We start from the raw sequence: 5853 nt of genomic DNA, 5'->3' as shown, positions 1-5853 counted from the left end.
GTTGTGAGGAGAAGTTTTTATTCTGATCCATACCAGTGCAAACAGAGAGAATGGCAAAGCTCGCCATGGAGTCCTTAAGTGTTCATCTCAGGAGAAGGGAAGTTTTACCAGCAATTCATATGGACAGGGCCTGGGAAGTCAGAGTTTTAGCTGTCACATTTACTCAGCTGCACTAGCCTGGATGGCCAGTTTTAAAAACCACCATTAACTATTGCCTGTCCCTTTTTTTCCCATCAGCTCTTGCTCATATTCCTCACAGAAAACCTGTTAGATGATCAAAGGCAAGTGACAAAAGCTGCCTTTTGTGCAGTGCATTCTAGTGTATCAAAGTGCTTTAAATAGACCTTATTAAAAAAAAAAAAAAAAAAGAAAAAGAAAAAGAAATTATTTTATATTAGAGATTTTTTTTTTTTTTCCAGAACCTCAAACCTTGACTAGCAAAACCCCAATTTAAGTTGGGAAAAGTTGGGACAGCTATGAACTCTTGAACTCTTTCTCTTCATAGTTATTTGTACTTTGAAGGTTTTCAGTATGGGCTTTATTTGTGGCAATTTCCAAATGAAGCTGAGCAGGGAGTTCCAGTTTGGCAAAACAGGCTGGAAAATCTACTGAGAAAAATATGTCCCTCAGCATTTAAAGATCTTTACTCTTCCCTCTATGTGTGCCTAACAAATACATGCTGGGAGCAGCCTGGTTTTTTTTACACTAATGAAGCACAAAAGAATGGAAAAATCAAGCAAAGCCAAAGCAACCCAGAAACTCCCCTGGGTGTGGTGCTGAGCGTAGGAATTCTCCACCTGCACGACCAGGCAGTGCCAGCGGGGCCCAGGGATGCTGGACAGAGGATTGAAAATGGCATTGGGAAGGCTCTAAATGGAGAATTTTGTTCTCTAGTGCATAATTCTCATAGTGTAACACTGAGAAAAGGCAATAGTTTCTGTAACCAGGTAGGAAAGGGTTTGCTCTTACATCCTCTTTGTCTGTCAGCCTGAGCTCTGCTGTCTGTGAGAGAAAAAGTTGAAATAAACTTGTCCAGCGAAAGCTGAGACTGCCCCATCCCTGGCAGTGTCCAAGGCCAGGTTGGATGGGGCTCTGAGCAACCTGGGATAGTGGAAGGTGTCCCTGCCCATGGCAGGGGGTGGGACTGGATGGGCTTTAAGGTCCCCTCCAACCCAAGCCATTCCATGATTCTGTGAAACCCATGGAACATCAGGGTAAGGAATTCTAGCAACCAGGTGGTTTTGTGAGAATTCTGCACTGACAGATGGGATATTTTTTTCCCTCAGTCTTGTTTTTGACTCTCCGCTGAGGTGCTTACACGGATACGTTGGCTCCACACTGTTGCAGTGAGTTGTCCTGTTTAAATGAATCCAAATGATTGGTTATCCTCCACAGAGGTTGGCAACCTCCACGCAGCTGAGGGGTGATAGCTGTGCTCCATTTATCATTTATCCATTTACAGTCCTTAGCCAACATATAAATTGCACTGAGGCTGCAGCCACCCCTTCAGTCCCCAAAGGCTGCTCCGCTCATTCCCCACTCTTTGACGCTTCTCCCTACTGGAGCGTTAGAAGCCCTGTTCCGATGTCCTGGAGGACGGCCTGTGGCAGAGAAAGGAGCACTCTGCTGTGCTTCCTAAGCAAGAAGGGAAGCAATCACTCACACTTCATTAGCTGCTGGAGCACACATCTGTTCCCAGCTTCCACACTGCCATCCATCTCACCGATGGGGGCAGACCTCAGAGTGAGCAGAGGAAAATTAATTCCTGCCGCCTACCCCCTCTTCTTCCCAAAAGCTGCTTTGAGCTTTACTCTTTAAGGACAGAAATCAAGGGCCCTTGACTCAGCCAGGACTCAGCATGGTTCAATAAGGTCACAGAATCACAGAATACTTTGGGCTGGAAGGGACCTTAAAGACCATCACGTTCCAACCTCCTGGCCAGGGAAGGGACACCTTCAACCACACCAGGTTGCTCAAGATACTTGTTCCCTCCTTCCCCTGGTCGACAAAGAGGGGAATAAGGGGACACTCTCCCTAGAGGACCCCTCAGCAGCACCACTGATCTTGGCACTGCCAAAGAGACCAGATTTTGGCCAGTGAGGTGCAAAAAAGCTCCCACGCAGCCACATTCCCCCCAACACATTAACTTAGCCTGGCTCAAAACAGCAGGTTCAACTCTGGCCTGAAAGGCACTTTTAAACCCAGAAGCACATGAGCACAGAGCTCCTCTGCCTTGGCTTTGTGGGTGAGGCAGGTTGAGGGCCTGGGTGAAAGGCTTTACTCCACCTGAAAGTGAGGCAGCATGCTCACTGCAGCACCAGACCTGTTAATCTCTGTGGCTAGAAAGATCACCCTGGCCCTGTCTATCATCAATTCAGTATTTTCTTCCTTTTCCTTCTGCAAATTACATAAGTGGGGAGCCCCTCAGAGGCAGAAAAGAGGGGCTGTGGTGGCAGCTGCTGCTACCTAGGAGGGAAGGAAAAGGGAGCAGTGAATGGAAAGGGACTGTCACCACCAGAGCAGTTTTGCTGCAAGTAAAGGCTCTCCAGCTGGGGCTGTGTGGGAGGGAGCAGAGATTCTGCCACCAAGCAGAAAGGTGGAGGATTTGTCGTGATGTGGTTATGTTGTTTTTTTAAAAACACAAGCTAATTTTATTTCTCCTGTGGCCCCTTCCTCATGCAGAGCTCTCAAAGGTAAGAGATCACAGCTCTTCAGACAGACTGGGCAGACAGGGCTTGTATCAACAACCCTCAAGCATCTTAAACCAACAGCAAAGAACCCAACCAAAAGTATCCCCTCCCTATCACCAACAAAACGTTTTTGGTCATTATCAGATTTCTCATCCTACAGCAGCTCCCCTGTCCCATCCTTGTGTCCCACAGAGCCAAGTGTGTGTGGGTCCGCACATGAGAGACAGCAAAATGACAGCTGAGATCCTTGAAAGTTGTGAAAATCCAACATGATTCCAAGGCAATATTTTTGGGGGGGGGAAGGATAATAAAAATACCCCAAACAAATCAAACTCTTTGTGCTTCTTTCCCACCCGCAGTTTGTCTGCACTCAATGAGCAGCTCTCTCAGAGCACATCATTAATATCTTCTGCCTGCATCTGCTGTACCCAGGCAAAAAATGCTCCCAGCCCTGCCCCAGCCTCACATCCCCCAGTGCAGCTAATGTGCTGAGAGGCACTCTTTTGCCCTAGTAATCTTGTTTACACATGTTTCTGCTGCATTTTATTTTCTGCATGCCTGTGCTGTAATCTCATTTGCCAGCCTGAAAGGTAAAAACAAAATAGAATGAGCTACCAAGAACAAAAAAGAAAAGGCAGGAGGCTCGCAGGAATGCCCTTGTTCATCTCACGTAGGCAGGAATGTGCTTTTTCACCGCTGCCACGTGAGGAATTGCACCTCTGTGCTCAGTGTTCCCCGAGTCCTGCCTGAATTCCCGACTGGGCAGAACAAGGCACGGGGATTTGCGGGCAGTTAATTCAGATAATTGTATTTTCCTGCTGCCTGTGTAGCGGAAATGCCGGAGCTCCGGGGGCAGAGGATTCCACGTGCGCTCGCCTGCCGTATGTAGTGCACCGTATGCCTGCAGCTGCCCTCCTCTAGTCCCATCTGTTGGAGATTGATGTTGATTTTGCTCATCTTGCCTCCTGAAAACCCAGCAATAAAAATGAATGAACTCAGTGCTCAGCAGAGTGTTGGCAGCCGATTCAGGCTGATGGCAGGCACATGCGCTGCAAGGTTCCTCTGCTGCAAACACGCTCACAAGGCTATGGGACTGGATCCTGGGATTAAGAGTCCTGTCCTAGACAGGTCTTTGCACCACGTTCACCTCGGTGGATTTCAGTCCATCACCTTTTTCATCATTAGGAGGCTTCTGTTGTGTTTCCTGACTACCTTGGACCTTCTTTCCTGTAACTACAGGCACAAAGCCCAAGCACAGAGCTGGCAGCTGGTTAAGGACAGTCAACTTCTAAGCAAACTCCCCTTTTCAGGTTGAAGATATTTTCATCTGAATTGAATCTCTTATTGCAAATTAAAAACTAATAAAATGATCAAAATGATTTGATTAGCCTAGTCTGAAACTCAAGCTTATTAAACCATGAACTTGCTTCCTATCCTCTAATAATGACAAGGAGAAGCTGGAAAGAAATTAATGAGCATGCTTTTGGCAAAACAGCAGCAGTAGTGCACCTAAGTGAAAGAAGATGTCCTATAAATAGAAACCCTAATTATAAACCAGCCCCAGATGTTTGTTTACAGGAACATATCTTGTTTCTGATTGGAGATGTCTAGTTGTGTATACTATGCCTCCAAGATGTAAGAGGAATCAGGAGCTGTCATTTTGGGGTACATGGGAAAATAAAGCTCCACTCAGTTCAGTGATGGAGGTGTAGGTAAGTCAGACAAGTCACCTGTCCCCATCACCACTGTCACCACTCACAATCCTCAGGCTTCCCCTTGGAGGTCCTACTGCCCATTCCCTGTGGTAAATATCCCACAGCTTGAGTGAGTTCAGCCTTCATTCTATTTGGATGGGACACTTTGCAATTTGCACGATTTAAAATCCTGAACAGAGGCTTGGCATACAGCATTAAATAGACAAGGACGAGAAATGTCCTTCCCTCTTTGCTTTGTAAATAGCTTTTTGATGGGGTCTTACTTGCAGCAAGGACATGTTCCCAACACACTGAAAGTGATAGAAAATTTCCCACTGACTTCACTAAACCTTTGAGACCCAAAGGAATATTACAGCAGTAAAAAGCCAGCATTGTACAATGGCCTCAAGTTTCTCCTGGCAGTGAATGCCTTTTAACAAATATGCCAAAAAAAAAGCTGAATCTCCCCAAAGCAAGAGAGACACTGAATGGTTTCATGTCCTTGCTCTGAGGGACTTTAATGTCCACGAATGCTCAGAGCGCTCAGAATTTTGATAAGTTCACTCTAAGATCAAAGCCTGTTTCCAGAGACTCAGAAACCTCCTCATTAAAGCCTCAGTCCTGAATCCACTTGTGCATCTGTTCACATCAGTCAGGACTATGCCTCAGCACAGAGCTGAGCACCTCACTGGATCTATCCAGCAAAAGAAAATCAAGGCACTTGGAAGGAACTGGAAGATCCATGTGACAAGGATGAAGCCCTTCAGTTAAAGGCCTAAGGCTTGCATCAGCCCACAGATCTCCCAGGTCATGGTACTCTGTTCCTTAGTAGAGAGGGTTAAAAACAACCCAACAAATTCCTTTAAAAAGTTTGTGCTTCACAGAAACAAGTTTCATTTAAATGCAGATAAACTCTGAGGTGTTCAGTGAGCAAAAAACAGAAGAGCTCCACTAATGTCAAGGAAATTAGGCTGGTTCATGCCAGCTGAGAATCTGCCTTAAGCACTCCAACAAGGCAGGGCCAGGTCCTACAGCATCCAGTTCCAAGAGTAGCACAGGGAAGTACTGTCCTCACACAAACTTCTCTGGTGAAATGGGTGACACTCCACTGATTCATGTAATATCAGTTCTAAATTTAGCCATGGATGAGAACTGAAATAAAGAACATAAACCTTTATGGAGCAGGAAAATCTACCTTTCAAGTCCAAACAGGTTTATGAAGAATTATCCCCGAGCCGAGCTTACCACTCGCTGGTAATTTTTTCACCATCTTAAATCCCACATCAGAAGAATTTCAGGCTGTGACAGACAGATATAGATACAGAAATAGATATAAATATAGATTAACACATTTAAAATTATCATTCATTATTATTCAGAAACTGTTGTCACTGTCACACACTTGTGATACGGTTCTGCAGAATGGGGACATTATTTTATTGAGTTATAGATGGGGAAAAGGCATAAAG

Source organism: Aphelocoma coerulescens, chromosome 1A (assembly GCF_041296385.1).
Source record: "Aphelocoma coerulescens isolate FSJ_1873_10779 chromosome 1A, UR_Acoe_1.0, whole genome shotgun sequence".
In the NCBI taxonomy this organism is placed as follows: Eukaryota; Metazoa; Chordata; class Aves; order Passeriformes; family Corvidae; genus Aphelocoma; species Aphelocoma coerulescens.
This window is presented reverse-complemented; position numbering follows the sequence as displayed.